The 22,971-nt window shown below is 34.7% G+C and overlaps 1 protein-coding gene and 1 long non-coding RNA gene across 3 annotated transcripts in view; one reads left to right on the top strand and one right to left on the bottom strand.

The window, feature by feature from the left end:
- Positions 1–5,122, top strand: part of LOC142600411 (uncharacterized) — a 70,924-nt gene extending 65,802 nt beyond the window's left edge. The window contains exons 1-3 of one of the 2 annotated variants that reach the window (XR_012833882.1): positions 204–657; positions 3,704–3,826; positions 4,335–5,122. This is a non-coding gene — a long non-coding RNA (uncharacterized LOC142600411). Of the gene's footprint in view, positions 1–203; positions 658–3,703; positions 3,827–4,334 lie in introns of those variants that run through there. The other variant, XR_012833881.1, reaches the window with a different exon arrangement.
- Positions 1–22,971, bottom strand: part of CCDC102B (coiled-coil domain containing 102B) — a 188,768-nt gene that overhangs the window by 37,508 nt on the left and 128,289 nt on the right. The window lies entirely within an intron of this gene.

Genomic DNA, 22,971 nt, shown 5'->3' with positions numbered 1-22,971 from the left:
TTAATGTATGTTATAAGTAGTTCCTTCTCAAATGAATAGACATTTTAACCTCAAATTGTGTCAAACTTCAGAACAAGACAACTGTTATATAAAGATGTATTAACAAATATCTTATATTATGATAACAAGATCTGTAGGGGCTTGGCCTAGTTTAATCTTTGTTCTGAAAACCGCACATTTTACAAAGTGATGTCATTTGCATCACAGGGTAGACAGACTATGGAGGCCATGTTCTATTTTGACTGCAGAAACTATGAATGTCTTGAAGCTACGCAAGTATGCTTTCCTTCATAACCTAATTTCCTGCAGATGACAAGACAGAAAACATTCAACTTGTTTTTCTAATCAGAAACTCTGAAAACAAAAATCTCAGAAGAATTGGTTCTTGCCTATGGATTCATCAAAAGAAAAGAGAGTGAAAAAAATGCTGATCGATTTGACCATTTACATTATTTGAAAGCACTTCACCTGTATAGTGAGTATTTCTATATGTAATCTCTTTCTGTTTGTTTACAGCTCCAATGAGTGTTTTCAGCATGACTTTTCTAATGGCTAGAATGAAGAAGGTTTGAAGATGACCAGCTGTAAGAAAAGAGCAAAACTGAAAGGGAGACCACAACTTAATCCTTCACTGAAGAAAGATTGCAGCCTGGCATAGTATGGATTTCTTGGGTGTTTTTTTTTCAGTCACTATAGTATCTCTAAAAATCATGCTCATAGTTAATTTGTAAACTACAGCTAAACTTCTGATCAAATGCTTTTCATGGAGTATCAGTATAAGAAAATGTCTGTTTATTTATTCAACTAATTTGCTGCCAAGTAACTCCACTTCAGTAGAGATAATTTAAAAATAAACATGTACTGTTTTGTGATTCAAAAATATGATTGATAACTCTAGAAATGAGCATTTTTAATACCTGAAATATTGTTATGATTACTATTTGCAAAATAAGATACCTTCTGTACTTGAATACTCACAATATAATTTGACAGACAGGAAATGTTACCATAGAACTGAGGTCAGAGAAATGCACTGAACTAGGGGCTCCAATTTTTGCCTTTCAGTTTCATAGCTGGAACAGCAAATTGCTAATCTGAGTAAAGCAAAACAGGAACCCAACCTGTGGTCTCCTGATGGGGTTTCTCATCACTAAGCTATTACAAGATGGCAGGAATTTCAGAGTATAATATTTTCGTAAGGAGCAGGTATTGTTTAGGAGCATGACTACCTCCTAAATGAAAATTAAGAACAAAATTCCAGTGGAAAACTTCTTCCCAGATATGTTTGTAACAATATAACTCTTATTTGACTAATGATGTGGGGCTGATTGGCAGCAATATAGTATGCAACACCACACTACATCTATTATGATCCTGTCTGAGGCTGTTATTAACAGATTACATTTGATTAGAAATATTATTTAACTGAAATGCTGTATTTAATCATATCTACCTCTACCCTGGGAACAATTCATAACAATTTTTGAGTGTTTTGGTGCTAATTTCTCTCCTTGTCAGTCCCTCCAGTTTTCTAAAACACCTAGTCTTGGATTACAGTTTCGCATGAAAGTCAGATTCTTGCTTTCTTTGCTTACTGCACTTTTGAGCTTCATTTTTTTTTATTCTAATTTTGACATGAATAATTTCTCAGTATTTTTAGCTATGAACTGTTGCAATAAAATGCAACACTGTGAAGAAACTGGTTATTATAACTCCCATTATAAATTCAGGGTGAAAGTCCCTTCATCAATCCTTGCTTCAGTTCACATACAGAAACCCTAATTAGAGGGTAGTAAGAGCAAGGGAAATAAAACAGGACACAAAAGAAAAGAAAATGGGTTCCTCTGAACTAGAAAGCTAGCCACAACGTGAGAAAGACTGTGATTTCAGGATGCTGTTTCATGGGGGGGAAAAAAAAAAAAGAGAGAGAAAAAAGAAAAAACGAAAAAAAAAGGAACGTAATGATAATAGTAGAAACCTACAATACCATCTGAAAAATGGCATATACAGTATTTCTTTGTATTTTGCTTACCTTCCGATGCAAATACTTCCATACCAGATTGCCATATTAGTAAACTATTTGTTAACAACCTTATGCAGTGATACAACTAACATTGTGGGATTAAATCTTGTATTGATACGCAATGTACCACTGGGTTTGTTTAATACGTCAAGATGTCAGTTTGGAATCCATTTTTCCCTTCATCCTTTTGGAAGCATAATTGGGAGTTGCTAGAAAAAGATTGTAGGTTTTCCTTTCATAGTCTTTCAACTTTTTCCACTTTGCAAGTGCAAACATTCAATCTGAATTATTTAGATGACTGCCTGTGTTATAAATTAGAAATGTAAAAGCAAAGTAAGGTTATCAAGCTATGAATATGATAGTAGTGTTGAAATATCTAGCTGGATGTAAAATTTGGACGTCAAGTCTTTCTGTACAGAAGGTAAAGGCTGTTCTGAAAATGAATATTGCTTGCTGGAAACAATGTATAAAACAGTTCTCATTTGTTGTTCACAAATGCCTTGAAGCACCATGTAACTCTAACCTTCCTCTTCAGTGTGAGCTCTTATTTGACTACAAAATTCATCTAGGCTTATGCACAAGCTCAACAAATTTCTGACTTGCCATGGGAAAATACTGATTGATGAACATCTTCATTTTACTTTTATTTTACTGTTCATCCCAGCTTCTCTTTCTCAGCAAAAATTTCTATCAGCCCAAGTTTCACGCCATTACTTTATGTTCTGCGTAGCCCCCTCTTGCACTATGCACTGTTCATTAAGCAGAGCAAGACTTCTGTCAGAGGAGTGCCATTGGTACCAATGTGGCCCCAGTTAGTACTGCATTCTTAGAGAAAAGGTTTCTGTTCTCCAAAAATCTGTAGTCCAGTTTTGTTCCAAGAGGACAAGTAGGTTTTGCAATTGTTCTGAAGCATAAGACTGAGGAAATTAGATTTTTGGATATTACTGCTTTTGAATTCTCACTTCAAGAAAGATAACCCTGCTTGAAATCTGCCCCTGCTGAATTCACTGACTTCACAAGACCAGGATTTTAACCTGACTTTTAACAACTGACATGTCCCCATTAGCTTGTCTCTTTTCTCAGGCTGGTTCCTGAACAAAAATCTGCTTTACCAGAACGCATACATTCCTTCCATGTAGGAGGAAAATGGAGGTCTTTTTTTTGTATTGTACATTTGCATTTAAATTGCTGCTATTGAATATGGGGAACACATTACTATTTAACTTTTTTCTCTTTTTAAAAACTCATACTATCGATATGCTGTTATTGTGCTTCCTTCACTATTAGCATGGCAGTACAGTCAGTTAATTAGTAATTTTAATAAAATGGGACTGTTCCCTAAAAGATAATTATTAAGCAGAAAATTACAGCTTATCAGCAAGATATTAGCTTTTCCTCCTGAAATTTTTAAAAAATTGATTTGTCTCTATAAAAGATTATTAGATTAATTTTCTCATATTTTTCCTTTATTTATATTAAAATTGGACAACCATTATTTTTCCAATCTACCCTTTATGGTTTATTAAGAATCTTTAATAGAAATAACATTTTTACTCATTAGTTATGTATGGTCCTTGAATGCTGATGTGAACATGTGGCTTCAGCTTTATGAAACCAACAGAACTTACTTAAATTACCCGTTCAGTGCAAGAATTAAGTGGATATTTTTCACCTTTCCAGTTTCCTGAAAAAAAGCTTACATTGGGCACTGGATCAGTCTTCACCTATTCTGATGCAAATTGTCTAGAATTAAGAAGGATCAGCAGTTTAATAATGTAGATTTAAATTCCCATGAAAATATTGGTGAGTATTTTGCTTTCTCACCACTTACGTTTACACAGTTCTTTATATGTGTATTTTTTAAAAGTGAGGTAAGGGAAGAAAAAAAGAAGACAATACATTAAGACTAAGCAGCACGACCACTACAGCCATATTCTTATGCCTATCTTTTGTTTTATTATTAACCCTGCACTTAGATTAAGAACTGCACATTAACTAAGAATAGTTAATATCTATCTTATGCTTCTAGGAAGCTAGAAACCGTTACCAAATGACAAAATATACAATGCATTGTACACAGCCAACCTCTTTCCTCTCTTTATTCCTTAGTTTCTGCTGTATTCAGAGTTTTGGGGGGGAGAAAAGGAGTAAGTGAAAATATAAACCAGAGATAATAATTCTATCAAGAATTATTTCTCTATCAAGAAAGAAGTTTTAGAATTTTAATACCATCATTTTAATAATATTCCTCCTTTTTTCCCCTATTTTTTTTCTTCTTTTTTCCGTTATTTTCTGTGTTCTACATTTTCAGGAAGGACATCCATATCCACTTGCTGACAAACAATAGTATAAACAAAACACAAAAACACTTTGCTATAGAAAAGAAAATAAGCTATAAAATGCAAAATGTTGTCAGTTCAGTTGGATTTAGGAAGTTGTTGTATTTGCCAAACAGGTTTGTCATAAAGCTGGGCTTAGAAAGTCTTCCATCCCTAACCTCATTACTAATTAGGTCACAGTGACAGAAGAAAACTCAGACTACAATACAGAAGTTATACAGTATTCTGCCTGGCCTATTTTGTGATAATAGCAAGGGATTCAACACCATTAAAACACAGTTTATTATTATTTAAATGATATTTAAAAAGTGATGAAATCAAATAATTTTTAAATGAGTTAAATGTGGCTCATTCCTCTCTACCTTAAAACTGTCAAATGTGGCTATTGGATTAGTACAGGATTAGTAGAGATTCTCCCAGCATACATGTGATATAAATGAGATGTATATGTTAAACTGTCCTTATTTTACTTCTTTGCTTCCTGTATTGGCTTTGTGTGGCAAGGTTTTGGTGGGGGGGGGGGGGGGCAGCTACAGGGGTGGCTTCTGTGAGAAGCTGCTAGAAGCTTCCCCTGTGTCTGACAGAGCCAATGCCAGCCGGCTCCAAGACGGACCCACCGCTGGCCAAGGCCAAGCCAATCAGCGCCTCTGTGATAACATATTTAAGAAAGAGAAAAAACAGTTAGAGAGCACTTTTGCAGCCAGAGAGAGGAGTGAGAAGATGTAAGAAACTCTGCAGACACCAAGGTCAGTGCAGAAGGAGGGGCAGGAGGTGCTCCAGGTGCCGGAGCAGAGATCCCCCTGCAGCCCCTGGTGAAGACCATGGTGAAGCAGGCTGTCCCCCTGCAGCCCATGGAGGGAGGATGAGGGGGTGTAGCGATTCCACCTGCAGCCCGTGGAGGACCCTACGCTGGAGCAGGTGGAGGCACCTGAAGGAGGCTGTGACCCCGTGGGAAGCCCACGCTGGAGCAAGCTCCTGGCAGGACCTGTGGACCCGTGGAGAGAGGAGCCCACGCCAGAGCAGGTTTGCTGGCAGGACTTGTGACCCCGTGGGGGACCCACACTGGAGCAGTTTGCTCCTGAAGGTCTGCACCCCGTGGGAGAGACCCACGTTGGAGAAGTTTGTGAAGGACTGTCTCCCGTGAGAGGGACCCCACACTGGAGCAGGGGAACGATGAGAGGAGTCCTCCCACTGAGGAGGAAGAAGCGGCAGAAACAACATGTGATGAACTGACCGTAACCCCCACTCCCCGTCCCCCTGTGCTGCTGAGGGGGGCGGAGGTTGAAGCCGGGAGTGAAGTTGAGCCCGGGAAGATGGGAGGGGTGGGGGGAGGTGTTTTAAGATTTGGTTTTATTTCTCATTCCTCTACTCTGTTTTGCTTAGTAATAAATAAGATGAATTCCCTCTCTAAGTTCAGTCTGTTTTGCTCGTGACGATAATTAGTGAGTGATCTCTCCCTGTCCTTATCTCGACCCACAAGCTTTTCGTTATACCTTTTCTCCCCTGTCTAATGAAAGAGGGCAGTGATAGAGCGGCTCTGGTGGGCACCTGGCCTTCAGCCAGGGCCAATGCACTACACTTCCTCAAAAGAAAAAATAGGTCTACCAAACGCATCAATATTTAAAAGTTAAAAGTAATCTCACCTAGCAACAGGTTGCCATGATGAAAAAATTAACTAAATTTTACTGTTACTGAAATAAATTCTAAGCTTACAGAAGGCTTCAGTTTGTTGTCAGTTAACTTTTACAACACACTTTTCTAATGAAAATTATTATAAAATGCTAAAGCAGTAATGAAAACTAGTCTTTCCTAAGCTATAAATTATTATTATTTTTAAAATGGGTAGTATGTCTTATTAATTCTAAACAGAAGTTGTTAATTTGCTTAGCAGCAAATATTAAGAAATTTTACACACCATTCAAAAAGTGAAAGGAAGAAGTTTTTACAGATAATATTTCATGACCGCATGAGAAGAACAGATGGTAGGTGCATACAGATGCTGCTGAAGACAGATGACTACTGCGCAGTTTCAGGTCTTGAAGTAAACAATAATCTAATTACTGGCAATGGGTTGTCATTGTAATGAGAGTAAACAGTAAAATAAAACTGAAGCATCATAATTTTCAGGAGCAGATGTATGCTCTAATCAAACTAAACAATACTAATTATTATATGTAAATTTTGATAGCGTCAAGATACTACAAAGTATAAACTGGACTGGTAGGATAGCAGCTACAAGAAGTATTTCCTCCCCTTGACAAGCAGACAGACAAAGATGCCACACACTAAAAAAAGGACATAAAAATGCATACCTCAAAAAAGACCCACACCAAGTATACATATAATATAGTCATACTGTAAAAATTATGATAACATATGAAGGGAAATACAGACTTTTGTTAGAGAGAGCAATAATAAATATCTGCTGGGAAAGAAGAGTAGAAAATTAATAAATAACATTATGGAGTAATATATAACATCACATCATTCTGGTGACCTATTACGCAGCAAATAAATCAGAAAGGCTATCAGAGGTATTTTACACACACCATATACTGAAAATACAATTGTACTTGAAGTTTTTCTTCTCCTGTTTTTTTACCTTTCCTTTGTCAGCTAAAATTCTAAATAAATATATTAGTCCAATATTGATATACAAATTTTCTTCTAGCTCACTAAGCTTGCATACACTCAGTGCCCATTGTTTCTCTTGAAATTTGAATTATTTGAATAGTTATTAATTTGAATTATTATTATTTAAAAAGAAAAACAAAACAAAACAACAAACCCAAACCCTTCTTCCACGCTTGTGGAAGTGTCATAAGCAAAATGGACCAGAGAAGGACATTGTTTTGTGGGTGCTTGTTGCTTTGAATGTTTCTTCTGTTGTATTTTCTCCTTTAGTTTGCCACACTTTGACTGACAGGAGCGATTGGCATAAACATGTAACTATTACATCAATCTGCTATTGGTGTTCAATTCCCATTTCAAAAACATCCGTACTTCTGAAAAATGAGTACTATGTCATTCAGCTCTTCATTTTAGACATCTCAGTAATAGCTCCTCATGTTAATTTGGAATGACATTCTCTAATGAAGGGCAACTCCATTAAAGTGGAATGGTAAATGTGTTTACCTATGAAATTCATTTAATCATTTTGCAGATGGAACATTTAGTCTTGGACGACAGGGAAAAATGATACAGTAAGCATCCATGATTTGGACAGCTGCAGAAATGATGTCTGTTTATTTTGACTGCAAGGTAATTAATTGTTTTGTTCAGAACACAAACTGCAGAATGCTTCCCCCCCCCCCCCCCCCCCCCCCGAGAGACAAATTCACTTTGGCATGCACCAAAAACTATACTGACCATAGAAAAGTCTATACAGTGATATTGTATATCTAGCCTCTTGTTCCAGCTCTAGACCAGACACATATCCATTTTGCCCTTTCCCTCAATGCTAGAGACAGCTATCTTCTTCCCTGACTGTAACTGAAACAGTATTAGCTCTAATCCCATTATATGGTACCAGGTATCAGTTTCTAAGTTTCAGAGTTTCTTATAAAAAAAAGAACTTATATTTTGGTCTCACATATTGTGGAAATAATAGAGTCACCTCTTTCACTTTATCAAAGATTTTCCTTCATCTTTTACAGCACTGGATTTTGAAGCCTGACTATGATTCATATTTTCAGTATTTTTAATGAACAACAGTTGTCATAACCAATACCAGTGAGAAAAAAAAATATCAAAATGATTTATATAAAAGTTAAGTGATCTTGAATAAATAAAAAGTAACATTAAATGAAGAAATAAGTAGATTGAAACCCACAGAAAATTAAAAAATACCTCAGAGATGATAACAAGGTTTAAGGAAGCTCCTGGGCTAAGATAAAAATGCTTTGCTTTGACTAAATCAATGGTATTGTGATTGCTTAAACTAGATATGAATTTAGCCATTTCTTTTACTCTCTTCCAGTCTTTCAGAATCGTCTCAAAAACTTAGCTTTGCTTTATTACCATAGAACTGTTGCAAATACATAGATAGTTGGTATCTCAGAAGCAAACTGTGCTTGTTCCCTCAGCAATGTTTTACCAATCATTTGTTCCTCAATAGCTAGCTTCCTCTCAGAAGCTTACCATACACTGTGTTTGGGATGGGGACTGTTGTTGAGTGCACACATATAAAGTTCCAACACAAGAGGTTGCCTGGAGAAGTTGTGGAGTCTCTGTTGCTGGAAACATTTAAAGCATTGACTGGATAAGGTCTGAGCAACCACATTTATCTTTGAAGTCAGCTCTGCTTTGAGCACAGGGTTGGGCAAGATGTTCTCCTTTTCTTAAATCCTTTCCAACCTAAATTATTCTGTGATTCAAAAATGCTACTGAAACTTACCTGAAATATTCAGGTCTAAAACATAAACATAGTTTTCAATTTTGCTACTGCTGAAAAATTAACGATTGTTAAGCACTTTGAAATATTTGGAAAACACAGCATCTTAATTTATTTTTGTTACCAAATATTTTAATTAGAAATAAGACATGATGCTAGCTTCTACAACATAGAGGTACATTGACTATTTTCCAGTGGGTTACTAAGCATAGTTTACATTTAATAGTCTGATTTGAAAAAATATACTGGATTGATAATAAAAACAAACAAAAAAAAAAGAAGAAATATGGGTGATTAATCATTTTCAGCTTAGCTACTGCCAGAGACTTTAAGTGTGATATTGTTTGTAGATTGAGGATCAAAAACTATCAGATTTGAGTCAAGATTTGTATCAGTTACAATTAATTTGGTTTGAAAAATCCTAGAACCATAATTTAATTATCTAAAATCTACATGAGTTCCAGAACTTCAATTTTCTTCCTTACTAATTTCTGAAGGAGAAATGATTTAAATTTCCGAAGACACAAGGCATGAATATGAATTTGCTTAGGTAACAGCTATAATTTATTAAGAATAATCAGATCTTCTGTTGTACAACCTGAAAATCTGTTATTTTATGTTTCTAATTGTATGCTATAAATTTTACAGTATCTTTACTTTTTATTAAGGAAAAATGGCGATATAAACAGAATTTAAACATAAAAGAAAAAGTGTTATATACAATTTAAATTATAAAGGCAATATCCTTCTTTCAGCATGCTATAACAATCTCTTCCTTTTTTTCCATCTTAACTAAGTCTAGAATCATTATTTAATTCTTAGACTTGTCTCCAGAATATTCTGAACTAAATTTACTTTTATGCAACAGTTGATTGGTCTTTTGAGAATTGTGTTCACAAAGTTGCCTTCTTTAAACAGACTCATTTTTTATGTTTTCCAAGAAGCCTTGTAGATTTTGATTGTTGCTGAGAGTAACAACAGAGAGTAAAGTAGACAACTTCTACTGCAGACATAGAACGCCCTTCCCCAGAATTCTTGGAGAATCAGAGAGCATTGAAATCTTCTGATGACTCCAGCCTGAAATATTCATTATGCCCTTTTTTTCCTAAGCAGCAATTTCAGTACAATAAGGAAGGAGTCTGGGGAAGGAGAAAAAACCATAAAGAAATGAAAAAAACAAATTGTTTCTGCATGTTTACTAAAAAGAAAAAAAAACAAAACACTGATCACTCACCTTGATCAGTGGATTAGTAAGTGAAACGGATTACTTACATTAAAAGATGTCATCCAATAAGCAGGAATTAACAATTTATTCTCAGAAGGACAACTTATGCAGCATATGACAGTGTCATATTTAATAATTCCTTTTTAGAATAGAATGGCGTTTAATAATCTTTATTTATCTATATAATCACAGCAGTAATAGCATTTTATCAAAATTTTTCTGCTATTCTCTGCTACCACTTCACCATATGTCATATCTTCCAATAAGAGCACTAGACCTAGGCTCCCTGCTGAGACTACTAACCCCCACCCCCACCCCCCAAAAAAAAACCCCAAACCAAAACCAAGTCAAATTACCAATTCTATGTATTTTACATTACAATGCAAAGACATTATCTGGTGCTATCTTTACTACAGTAGAGACCATTTTGGTACCTGCAATTAAAAAAAACAGGCCAAAAAATGTTAATGAAAAATATTAATACACAAATGAATGAAGGAATCAGAGTTCTGTTTTCTGACTAACTATAAAAAAATAGGAATGGACACATGCTTAGATAGTGATCCTGTTTTCAGGAGAGAGTGACATACAGAAGGAAGCAAGCTAGACCAAAGCCAAAGGAAAAGATTGAGAAGAAATCAATTTGTGTTATTATCAGTGCTTTCATGTACCAGCTTAGCCTTGAACCTGGATCCTAAAAAGGACCTTCTGATTTGCTTCCAGGCTGCACAAAATTGCTGGAAGTGGTTTGGGTCTAATTAATTGACTATAAAAGTCACTAGAATTTGGTGTGTTTAGAAATGATGAATTAGGCTCTTCAGAAAAAGAAAATATCGATAACCAATACTATTTTATGTAGTAACAGCAAAATACAGAGATTCTAGCAAAGAGAAACACAATTAAAATTTCCCTTTACTGCAGATAAAGGTTTATACTGCCAAAATTTGAACTTGCAGGGTAATAAAGCAGTGTATTGGAATAGACAAGGCTCTCAAAGCACTTACAACCACTTTATCTTCACAATAGACACAAACAGCAAAAGTCATTTATCAGTGAACTAACAAATTGATGTGTTAGAGCAATGAGACTAAACCCCATATCTTGGAAACACTGTTTCCTAGCACAAAGAACCGAAGAAAACATGGATAATCAAGTTCTACTGTACAGAACAAATATTGAACTTAGGAATTTTCAACACGAAAGTAAGAGAAGTGTGAACTTGCAGCAGTTTATATATGTTATGTTTGAACTGTTATGCCATTAACTGCAAAGCAACATTGGCTTTATATGCAATGAGCAGTTTTACATGAAACTAATGATCTAGAAAAATTGAGGTTGGAAAGCTAGGACAGTGTGAACTACAGCTGAGTCTTGGCACCTAAACCCACAGTATTTAATGCTTTATGAGGGATGTGATAACAAATAAACAAATAAATGTAATAATCACTATAGCAGAAATCACCTTTAGAAAGGGGGAAGAAAAAAAATGCATTAAATGAGATAATAGAATCATTTAGGTTAGAAAAGACCTTTAAGATCAAGTCCAACCATTAACCTAGTACTGCCAAATCCACCACTAAACCATGCCCCTAAGCACCACATCTATGTGCGTTTTAAATACCTCCAGGGGTGGTGACTCAACCAGGGGGCAGCCTGTCCCAGTGCCGAAAGAACCCTTTCGGTGACGAAATTTTTCCTAGTGTCCAACCTAAACCTCCCCTGGCGCAACTTGAGGCCATTTCCTCTTGTCCTTTCACTAGTTACTTGGGAGAAGAGATCAACACCCACCTGGCTACAACCTCCTTTGAGGTAGTTGTAGAGAGCGATAAGGTCTCCCCTCAGCCTCCTTTTGTCCAGGCTAAAAAGCCCCAGCTCCCTCAGCCGCTCCTCATAAGACCTGTTCTCTAGACCCTTCACCAGCTTCATTGCCCTTCTTTGGGCACTCTCCAGAACCTCAATGTCCTTCTTGTAGTGAGGGGCCCAAAACTGAACACAGTACTCAAAGTATAGTCTCACCAGTGCTGAGTACAGGGGAGACAATCACTTCCCTGGCGACACTGTTTCTGATACAAGCCAGGATGCTGTTGGCCTTCTTGGCCACCTGGGCACACTGCTGGCTCATATTCAGCCAGCTGTTGACCAAAAGCCCTAGGTCCTTTTCCACCAGGCAGCTTTCCAGCCACTCATCCCAAAGCCCATAGCTTTGCATGGGGTTGTTGTCACCCAAGTGCAGGATCTGGCACTGACCCTTGTTGAACCTCATACAGTTGACCTTGGCCCACATATCCAGCCTGTCCAGATCCCTCTGTAGATCCTTCCTACCCATGTCGTCTGCAAATTTACTGAGAGTGCACTCAATTCCCTCATCCTGATGATTGGTAAAGATATTACAGAGAACTGGCCCCAGTACTGAGCTCTGGGTACACCACTTGTGACTGGCCACCAACTGGATTTAACTCCATTCACCACAAGTCTTTGGGCCCGGCCATCCAACCAGTTTTTTACCCAGCGAAGAGTACACCCATCCAAGCCATGAGCAGCCAGTTTCTCCAGGAGAATGCTGTGGGAAACGGTGTCAAAGGCTTTATTAAAGTCCAGGTAGATAACACCTATATAATATGGTTAATGTGTTAAATGTATAATACGAAGAAATAACAATGGTTACTGAGGTCTAAATATTTCTTCATTCTAAGGACATAAACTGCAATGCAAAAGGACCCTGAAATATATTGAAAACACTACACAACTCAATAATATCCTTTCATGTCAAACAAGGTGTGACTAGAAAAAATCATTATAAGGGATATGAAATATACATGAATTACCATTTTTTGGGTGAGGCTGTTAAACAGGAATGAGTCATAATCCATGAAGTCATCAGAACAAATTAGAGTAACTCCTTGTAAATGCAAATTTCAAGTCTGAAAAGTTTTGGTATAGCCAGGACTTTTTTTCCTTGTCATTTATAATTCAAAAAAGCAGACCATAAACCACTGACAGATTCAGACCTCTTACTCTGAGCAGAAGATGATTCTTTGGTGGCAGTTCATTATCCTTAAAGTTTTGGAAAATATATACTGCTTTTAGGAAGGCCTGAAAAGTCAGCTGCTGCATACATTACATACAGATTAATTATTTCAGAGGTTAGAACTCAGGTTGTAAAATGTCTAGATTCAATTCCTTCTCCATCTAAATGGATTTAAACCCACATTTCCTACTTAATGTATCTCTTGAGTGACAAAGGAAATGTCTAAGTAAAGTAAAATCAATAGACTATGTGTCATAATAGTTTGATTCTATAATGAATAAATTAAAATCCAGGGCAAGAGTAAACAGGAACTTCACGGCTAATGCTACTCATCCAAGAGGGCAGACTCTTTGCTTCTGTCTTTCATGAGAAGGACTGTCTCAGTATTTCACAGAAAATTATTATTTTACTTGAATATAAACAGAAATGGGTAAGGAACTTCAAGTATGCTCCCTCTTTTCCCAAAGTCTGTTTTTAAAAATGATTTTTTCTTACTAATAAACTGGAAAATATCTGGTAAACCATATGCTTCAATAAGTTTGATGCAAATTAGAGTGAAACACCTATGGTAATAAACTCTTATCATCAAAATGCTTGTGACAGGAAGATTAGGAATAAGAATATAGAATATGCTAAAAATTAAAAGTTAAAAAATTAGCTTTATTAATGGATGAGGGAAAAAGTCCCTTGGGAAAGGTATTAAATGCCTTCAGTGGCTCGGGCAAGGATGGGTACTATGTATATGTACTATACATTTCTCCATGAACTTACAGGGTAATTATGCTTTGCTTTTCTTAGACAGAATTATTCAGGTATTGAGTGAGAAGTTTTCTTAAGAACAGAAAAAAGGAAGCCATTCATATGTTCCTACATTTGAACAGAAATAAAGTATATTTTGAATCAATTACAGTCCATATACTTTTAAAAAGTGAATTTATCAGAAACTGACTCTAGTTGTTAACTATTAACTACTTCTTCTAGTCACACATGTCATTATAACGATTGCTATTCACATTTCCGCAATTATAATGATTATTATTCACATTTCCACAACTATAAGAAAAAAAATGTGCATCTGTAGGCATGGCACAAACATCATCTTTGACTCGATCAGGATATTTATATATTTATATTTTGTATTTATATTTGATGGCATAGTCAAGTTATGCCTCTGCTTGTCTTTATTGTTTTGGATAGATGTGAGAATATTGGCATTCAGTTCAACATTACAAATGCAGCTTCTTATTATCAGTTAGACAACTGTGAATTAGTAATTGTTTGTTAGTTTCAAGCTGGAGCCAGCTAGGATTCAGCTAGAGATGCTCAGTAATGTAAGTGACTCTTCACCAAAAAAAAACCCAACAAAAAACAAACAAACACACACACACCCCCCAAACCCCAAAAACTTCTGTAGTAGCTAGATTCAACTCTTTTTAAGTTGAACACTACTGTCTTCTGGGAAACATGTGTTTCCTGCAAATTATGATTAAAAATAATGTATGCATTTCAAATTAAAATAATCTTCAACTTTTGTTATCAAACATTCACATTATTACTTATATTTGTTTTAAGCTGGCATTTTCTGTCATTTACAAGGACCACATAGTTTATTTCCTTTTTAACCTATACATTCTATTTATAAGATATACATTAATGTTCAGCTTTTCTTTAAATTTCACAAATTTAATTTTAAATCTTAAATCTAAAAAAAAAAAGTAAATTTACTTTTTTCAAGCTAGAACACCTCTATTAGTCTTCATAACTCATTAGAAGTATGATGCTTTTCCAAAGCTGCTAAAAGCTTTTTTGATCAATTGCAAAGATATGGCATTTGTAGGATCAGACACAATAAATAATTCCAAGTGTAGGACAACAGTGAATATAAATTTAAAAATTACTGAAATAATTCAGCTTGATCATTGTGTTGCTATATAGTTTATGGAAACATAACAGAGAGTCTAAGCCCATGAGGTCCTGAAATGTACTTTCTCCATGTAATACTAAAAAAATATGTGAACACTTTGATACATAAAAAGTAATGAAATAATGGAAGGAATTAAAAAGGCACTCATTAACCATATTAGGGAACATGAAATGTTCTTATTATCAGACTGAGTAGTGCTAATGTAAACATTGCCTCACTGCAACAATGATTTCAAATAATTTTGTTATATTTTAGAAAAAGCAATTAATATTTAATGTACAACCTGATTATTCATTCATGAGGCTTGATTTAATCTGACTTATTTTAATTCCTTTGTGAAACAAAGAACTTAACCATTAGACCATGGAGTTTTTCTTTATGCCAATTCATGCAATAAAGCTGGAAAAATATTTATTAAAAAAAAATCCAAACAAATAGAAAACCCAACCCCTAACACAATTACAAAATGATAGGAAGAGAAGTGTCTTCATTGCTGAAATTTCTGCTATTTGGATTTCAAAGCCTCTGTTAGTCATAAATCTTTGTCTCCAGGTGGAGGTTTGTAACAAATACTAAACAGAACCCCTGTGCACACATCTAAATCTATGCTCATCTGCTAAACGCAGCCATACACTTTGAAGATCAAAGATGTTCAGTTAAAATGTGCTCTATTTTACACTGGCTTTAATGACAAAGAACTTTGAAAGACAAACTATTCAATACTCTGTCCTCACTTTAAATAATCCACATCTACAGACTCAGAACAGCCTACTGAATGTGCAAAAAGAAACTTGTTTGATTCATTTTCAGAATGTTTTGTTTCTTATTATTCTACGCAAATTCTTTGTCACCTCTTCATGAGAGGTCTTACTCTGTCTATGATTTTCCATTGGCTCGAAGTCACTATTGCTACCTCTGTAGGAATTTGAGAAAAGAACAATAAACTTGATGACAACATGTATTACACATAGGCAAATGAGAAACACAGCAAGTGGAACCATTTTTATATGATTCACCTTAAAGTTTTACACAGTTCAAATGGCTGTAATGGCAAGATTTCAAAAGTCAGGCTCAAAATATATGAAGATACAGGGGTAACAATCTACTGAGGGTAAGAGTACATGAAATGCGGACAGTAAATTATACTGAAGTTCAGAGTTACCTCACAGAGGAAGCAGCATACTAGTCAATGCTCACAGGTGCATTTCATGGACTCTGACCCTGAGCTCCAGGAAGAAAAATATTTTAGTACACACGTAAAAATATATAAATGGTTGGCTATTAAAAAATAGACTAGTTGGCAGAACAGTGCCCTAATGAGAAAATGGGAATAAAAGTGTTTCTGGATGATTTATTACCACCATCCTCTCTAAAATGAGATAAAATGCCTGGAGAGATACACAGTCTACTCCCTGACCTTGCTGAGATTTGTCATATGAACAGCAGAATCACAAAGCAGATTCTTGAAGGAAAAAAATAACATTTATGATTTAGTTGACCTCATTTACTAGAAAAAATGGTTAGTAGCGTTATCGTCCTACCCTGTGAATAAAAGTACTTGGGAAAGTTAGTAAGACCATAATGCACTGAGAATTACTGACATATGTAATCCATAGCTGAGTTAGTATTACAAAGAAGGCTTCTACATTGAGTTAGTGAAAAGTAAATCTAAACTTTGAACACATTCATTTCTTTATTTTTTAATTAAGTGAGCAGAGTTATATAACAAAGAAATAACACACAGAAAATTTATCCATAGAGACAAACTGAGCTACTATGCAATCCCCAAATATCATCTAGCCCATCTATCCTTCCTAGACTCATTGTAAATTTGGTATCACTATACGGTAATGTTCTTCAATTTTCTTTTGTAAATATTAGTAAGTATTAATAATTTAGCTACCATTAGAATTTATGTTTTAGTGCAAGGTTGAGATTCTTTGTTACAGTTAAGTTACAACTAGCTACAGATAAATACAACTCAAACTCAAATGAGCCAGTCAAAACATTTTTGTGTTCTTGGTAACAAATGTAGCCAGATTAGATTATGTCAAGATGCTGAAATTAAGATATTAACATAAATTAAGCATAAGAGATATAGCTAAAAGTATCATCTCTGACTGTACAGAGAACTGTATATATAAGAATGTAACTATCGTGATGTAAGATTGTAACCACTAGGATGAGAACTGTAGCAAGATGTGCACAAAATACTTAAAATTTTATAAGAGGTTGGTTTTTGTTGTTGTTGTGTTTTGTTGTGGGATTTTTTGTTTATGAGACATTTCTAAATGATTTTTCTACTTTACATTTAAATATCAAAATTCTACTTTACATAAAACATCAACGTTCGAAAATCAATGAAAACCTTTCTTTATGCTTCATGTTACTTCTCCAAAACAATACCAACGCAGCTTCCTTCTCAGCGTACAGTATCAGTGCACATTGTTACTACCAGCTGACTGTGAGGACAAAGGTAGAGTACACCGCAAAATTTCCAGATACAGATCTTCATTTCCAACATGTCTAAAAAAGTGCAGAGCAAAATACATGGATATTTTGGTTGGCTTTTAGTTCCTAGATGATTCAGCTGGAGTGCACAAAAATCAGCAACAACTTTTGACTTGATGGAGCTTGGTTTTATGCATTTGTTTTATGCACTGGCACAGTTATTCAAATACTGATATACGAATGGAGCATTGTGGTAATGTGTGTTTGAGAAGACAGCAATTTTCCTCTTACATTACTTCTAAGAAACTCGAAATTTCATTTAACAATTCCCATGACAACAAAAGACATCAGATAACTCCTTGTCTGTCTTAAAAAAAAAACAACAAAAACCCACCAAGAAAATGAGACTGAAAGAGAAAATAAGGGGTTACGATTCACTTGCTGCCAGAACACCATTGGTATAAAAGTAGAGGAACCAGCAAGCTACCACACAACAGAAAGAGGCATTAACAATCATCTTTCTCACCTGGAATGAAAATTTGCATTTGGAAAATATAAAAGAAGAAAACAAAGATATAAGAAAGAGAGGGAAAGAGGCAGGCAAAGGAGGAGAGTGAAAGAAAGTGGCTAAGTCGTTGGCTGCAGTATCTTTTTTCCTCCCCAAGATCACAAGTAAGAAATTCAGATTTGTAGTGACGTTCAACAACAAATTGTAGAGATGTTCTGAGAAAAACTTCATGCTAAATATTTTAGAACCTACCTTAATTTTTACAGCACCAACTCAGGAAAGTTATTTTATGTTAAACAATTCATATAATTGCAATTATCACAACCTCAGTGATTTTTAAGTCCTTCAGGAATATTTATACCCTGAAGTGCTAAAATTACAGCTGAATTTGAATCCCGACTGTTCAAGATGTTACAGAAGTGTATAATAAGGAGTATTTCGTAGTCTAAAAAGACAAGAAATTAAAATGAAGAGACCAAGAGAGGATGCAGTAGGGGGAAGAACAGGCCCAGAGAAGAAGTAATTGATCCAAGATCTACTGCAGTGACTGGCAGAGAACAGCGTGTCCCAAATCCTAGTCTCATCAGCTGGCTGGTTACCCAGAGCAGTTGCATTCAAGTCACCACAGGGAAATGGTGCTTTCATTATACAATGAATATATCTTATCCAGTAGACATATATAATTACATATAATGAGAAATGGAAAAAACATTATATTGAGTAATACTCTTTTCATATATAAACACTTTTTTTTTTTTTTTTTTTTTTTTTTTGACATCACTGTGATTTAGATGAATCTTTCAGTCATTTAGCTTTAAAGTAATTGGGACCTACCTAAAAGTAGCAGCAGCTCTAAGGGAAGTTTTTTAGTTTTATGTAGATTTTATGAGCCCAGAGACTTTTCACTACCATCCCCCATAAAAAAGATGTCACCTTTTTGATATCAAAAGCCAAATTTATCACAAGTATGCTGATTCACATCTTTACTGGAAAGCTGAAGTCTGTTTTTCTTGGTAACACTACAAAGTGAAACCAATCTTAAAATACTGGCAGAGACTAAACAAGGAAAGGAAGTAATGACCAGAGTCAAGATCCTGACTGTCTAAAGATTAAACTGTGAACACTTTATGTCAATAAACAGTTACTTTAATCAAAAGTGAAATGTAAAATTCCTCCAAATGAAATCAGTGGACAAAGACATTTACTTAGGACTTTAAATTAAGTCTAGTTAAGGGTTATGTGCAAGAGAGTAGGGCAAAATTTGCATATCAACTTTGTCCCTTACAATCTGGTTCCTTGAACCGAAGCTATTATTCTACTAAATCTGGTTGGCATTGAAAGTCATCTTTTTGAAAATACTCTTAAATTATTCTTAAATATAAATCACAAAAAAATTTAAAAAGATCAGCCAAAGTTGGAAAGATCTTTGAAATAACCTACACTTCTAAAATTTTTTAAATTTCTACCAAAAATGAATACTCCTAATCTAAATCATATCTAATCCTTATATACTGTAAATCAGTTTTATGCTATTAGGTAATAAGTGAAATCTATTATCCAAATATGAAAAAAGAAATATGTTGTTATAAAATGGACTTTAGAAGGCTTGAAGGCTCTCCTTCTGAAATGCATGGTGATAGTTCTTGGCTGCCTTTAGGACTCAGAGAGAAGTAGATTCAACATGATAATCTCTTTTAATGAAGTTTCCTATTTATTTAAGCATCCTGATTCCTTCTTGACATACTATTACTTTCTCACTTTTAACTCAATTTAAGATGCTTAGTAGCTTTTAGTTGACTGCATGACAAAACAATGAGTCAACAACAGGATATTTTCAGCAGAAAAACTGTGGAAAATATCTTAGACTCGTTAGCTGTGTAGGAATATATTTAAAATTCAAAATCATCGAGTATATAGGAAGCTGCAGACAAGTGTTAAATAGTGCTTAACTGTAATAATTCTATTTATGAGCATAACACACATAACTAATATTGTACAAATCTTATGAAAAATATTTTTTTATGAAAAGATAATTCTTTATGTTAAAATATACTTAATTCTGTTCAAATAGTATATTTTGAAGCTGTGTACAAAAGATAAGGCAGTCATAGCCGTAAAAATCTCTATGTATCTTAATAGCTACATAATGTTCTCTGACAATTAATCCCATAAATTTAATTATTGTCTGTTTGGACTTCATAACTCTAACTTATGTAACAACATTGGCAGCAATATTTATTCTCTGATTCTGGTTGCTCTATTGAAACTCAGTTACATCACACAAAAAAATGCATCTTGGGTGCTGAAGAATAAGTATTGTAGGAAAAAAAATCCTCAAGAGTTTGAAAAAGCAGTCTGCAATATTTGTTTTATTAGTACTTAAACAAAAATGCCAAGACATTTCAATGTGTAATATTTAAATGTATCCCTTTTCTTGAAATGGTAAATTTCTCTTCTATGATCACATTTTTTTATGTGAGAACATTATTAGACTATACAGTGACTGATTTCTTTATATGTATTAATCAGTAGAAGAAAAGAACTATAAAGAAATAAGCCTCTTTTTTTTTTTCATTTAAATGTACCCAGGATATTTCACCTAAGTGTATTTGCTTAGGTAAAAACAGTATTGTACTATTGCACACCTTTCTTTAATCTTGTTCCATAGTTACACGTAGCACTGCAAAATAAAAAAAAACCAGTAATATACAGATAAATTGTTTGGAAAAGGATGTTTTTACATACAGGGTAACCATGGATACAGAAAACAGCTGGTCATTAAAAGCTCATGGAACTGAACAACTCCAGCAATACCCCAAATTTTTATTGCAACCCTGCATTTTCAAACACAATCCCATCTGTTGACATGGACATAGAGGTCTCCTATGTGGTTTGGAGTTTTTCCAATAACTGCAGATTCTGTCAGAAGTACACTCAGACCCCACAAAGATGCCTGCCAATTTTAGTATATGAATTAACACTTTCTTGGTTTATTAAATCCATAATCCCTCAACTATCCTAAGAAGGTAACACCACAAAAGCAACAAGCATATTGCATTTAGCTGCTCTGCTGTTTCATAAAGTAGGGGCAAATAACTAAAAGGATATTTACAAATGGAACGTTAAATGTTTTTGATTTAACACAGTGATAATTAACAAAGTAGCTTTCATTCAGAAAGCTTAATTTTTAGGTCTGTAGCATTCAGACTTTGCTAAAGCTGTGAAGTACATAAACATGTAGTTAAAAAGAAAAGAGCAGCTGTTAATTTTATTGTGTCAGAAGTAACATTTGTACTACCATCACATAATGCTATTTCCCTCACCTTTCCTTACTTAGTGTTCTTAATATTCATCTCTGTCAAAAACATGCTGTCATATTTATTAAGATAATCTGTCATAATAAGGTGAACACTTGGACTTCATAGAGATCAGCCACAGAAAAAAGAAAAAAACCCCACAACTGTTACCTAAGAATAAGGCATCTGACCAGTGCATTGTATCCAATAGAAGGAAATTAATTCTGACTGTGTTAACACAAAGGACACCAAATTTCCCCCCTCCCTGGAAGTGTTTAAGACCAGGTTGGATGGGGCTTTGGGCAACGTGGTCTAGTGGAGGGTGTCCCTGCCCATGGCAGGGGGGTTGGAACTAGATGGTCTTTGAGGTCCCTTCCAACCCAAACCATTCTGTGATTCTATGAAATTTTGGAGTAAATTGGAAGGTTTATATAACGTTATTTGATATTGACAAGCCATATTTATGCAATGAAAGTATGCTGCAATAAACTCAATATAGTAACTGGGTGTTTTTCTTGACAATGCAGGAGAGCCTGCTCAGTCCTAGCGTCAGCTGTAACTTCTAGGAGAAACAGGTTTGTCTGGACCAATAGTTGTTCTTGCATGAAGCTAAGTCAAGTTTCCTGGAGAGTTTTTTTTTGAAGCCTATTATATTTGTCAGGCTATTATTCCAGAACTTTTACATTCTAATTAACTTCCCAGAAAATCAAATGCTCTTATTGCCATAAAGAAGCATAGCTTTAGTGTTGTTTATTTTTATATCATATTAATCTATCCAAGAATCAGCACTCCTCATTTAAAGAGCGTAAGACCTCTTTGAGGTTGTATTCTTATATTGAGAAGCAAACTAATTATTAACTGGTTTATCACAAAGGGATATATTTTCAAGAATCAGACCTTTCTATTATAATTTTCCACATCAACTTCCTTTCAATTAGTCTTTTCATTGTCATGCAATTTATTTTTGATACCAGTTATGTATTATCTACGTCAAATACCTTCATTTTATCCAGAAATAATTAGGAACAGCATCTATAGGCATAACATATATATGCACAGCCCAACTATCTGTCCTTCATGAAGTTCCTTCCCTTGGAGCATGATTTTTTGTTCTTTCAGCAACATCAATTTTTGCCTGTACTTTGTCTTAACATTGTTACATCTGGCCCTAAAACCAGCATTTTAGATTTGAAACATAGATGCAGAACAGAATAATAATAATAATTTAAAAAATCACTATAATTATTGCTGTACTACAAAGCAAATCAATGCATAGTGCATCATCATTTAATCTACCTATTTTAACACCACTGTTGAGACCCAGCTCTTAGTGTCATATATATACTTTTCAAATGCTTAAACTGAATTTGCAGGTGTTCTTTTGCTCCCTTCTGCTTATCCAGGCACTGTTGTAGCTTTTGAATGTAATTTAGCAAAACATCAATCTGATTTTCAAATATCCTAAGCATATTTCTACTTTGATGTTAGTTATAATGCAAAGTAACATCCAAGAATATTTGAAGATGTTCTCTATATATGTACCTTTCATTTTTTAAAATGTTTAACTTTAAAGAGTTGTATTCTACTTTGCATGCCTTAAACTAAAGTTGTCAGATTTTATTGCATGTATAACATTGTACTGTATATTCAAGGCTATACACAGAAATTCCATTGTCTTAGGTACCTTGAAATTCTTCCATTACAATGTTATGTGACAACAGGACATTACATATAACTTTCCTTCTAATCAGAGACAAGGACATTTCTTTATCTTAATGTATTTC

This window comes from Balearica regulorum, chromosome 2 (genome assembly GCF_011004875.1).
Source record: "Balearica regulorum gibbericeps isolate bBalReg1 chromosome 2, bBalReg1.pri, whole genome shotgun sequence".
NCBI lineage: Eukaryota > Metazoa > Chordata > Aves > Gruiformes > Gruidae > Balearica > Balearica regulorum.
Note: the sequence above shows the minus strand (reverse complement) of the source record. Positions and strands in the feature narration are given on the sequence as shown.